At 41.5% G+C, this 1,379-nt stretch overlaps 1 protein-coding gene across 1 annotated transcript in view; it reads left to right on the forward strand.

Moving 5' to 3' along the window:
• KCNQ1 (potassium voltage-gated channel, KQT-like subfamily, member 1) overlaps positions 1 to 1,379 on the forward strand; it is a gene marked incomplete at its 5' end in the record, with an annotated part of 52,917 nt that overhangs the window by 635 nt on the left and 50,903 nt on the right. The window lies entirely within an intron of this gene.

Consider the following 1,379-nt stretch of genomic DNA (forward strand, 5'->3'; position numbering starts at 1 on the left):
CACTCTTTCTATCCTAAGGTATCTTCATGCTTGTAAGATATTTGAACTTCTCGGTGTAACATTACAATCGGCAGCTAAGCCAGTCTGCACGTGTTATTTCTGCTTTGTGATTTTCTTGTTGTACAGACCTATGTTTGGCTGTTTGTTTTTTAATCCCAAACTAGTAGTTACGGATACTTTTGCCAATTTCTGTAGTGAATTGCGCTTGTGGTAATGTCTCACTCTTCTCTGCAGTACCTCATAGTATGGGGTGGAGTTTGAGGTTTGTAAGACCTCAAGTCATTCCACGAGACTTGAGTTATACTGCCTGAGTATATCTGTGAGATTAAAATCTGTGAGATTAAAATAATAAAGTAAAATTTAGAGGCCGTTATTTCCTCCCTGTAGCCAAAGCCTTTTGCTGTGGCCATGCGAAAGATCTGAGCGCTTAACGCCAGCTTGAGCAGAGTCTTTTTGAAACCAGAGAGACCAGTCACATTAAAAATTACAGATGGAAGCCGAGTGTGCCCTTTTTTATGAAGAGTTTCATACTTCAATACTACAGTCATACAAGTTGTTAAAATTATAAAAAAGAGCTACAGAGCTTGTTGAGATTCTACGTATGTATTATTTCCTTTTTATTCCGTGTCTTAAAACATCAGTCCCACTAGCAGAGGGGGAAATAGAAGATGTTATCAGTAATTTTAAAGCATTTTAAAAGGCTTCTGTTTGTCATAACAATTAAGAAAAAAGCGAGTTTAACACTGGAAGAATAAACAAGGCCAAGTTGAGGAGCGTTCCAAGTGGTGTTCCAGTTTGAGACAAAAAGCCTACAATTAGCTGTTGAATCTTTCTCTGCTTGTCACCACACTTCACAAGGCAAAGAGCCTTGCTGAAAGCTATACCTAAATGCAGTTGTAATGGGAGATTAGGGGAGAATTGGCCTTTTGTTAGCTTCCAGCAAGCGGTGAAAACTTGTTTAAATTTGCATGTGTTTATTTTGCCGGTTTTTCACTAGGTGGTGCTGTCGGAGGGGCTTGACTCCAGGGACTCGCTGGCTCTTGCCCAGCGGCAGGCGGGGGGCGCCCGAGCCAAGGCTCGGGGAGGATCTTCCCTCTCAAGGGTCCAAGTTCTCTTGGCCCAGTTAAGAGAGTGATGCGGGAGAGCTTTTGCCGTGACTCATAAGGAGAAACGTGGTAGAGCTATGTAAAAATTGATTTGGAGGCTACGATGTTTAAACTGTGGAAAAAAGTAATTCCGAGATGTATGTTCCCAGAGAGGCCGTATTTTTCTTTTATTTTCATAAGCAAGGGGTTTATGGTGCCAGAACACAGCAGAATGCTGTTATCTCAGCGTGATCTAACAAAATCCAAGTGCCTGATCCAAGGGGATTAAATATT

This window comes from Apaloderma vittatum, unplaced genomic scaffold, assembly GCF_000703405.1.
Source record: "Apaloderma vittatum isolate BGI_N311 unplaced genomic scaffold, ASM70340v1 scaffold6490, whole genome shotgun sequence".
NCBI lineage: Eukaryota > Metazoa > Chordata > Aves > Trogoniformes > Trogonidae > Apaloderma > Apaloderma vittatum.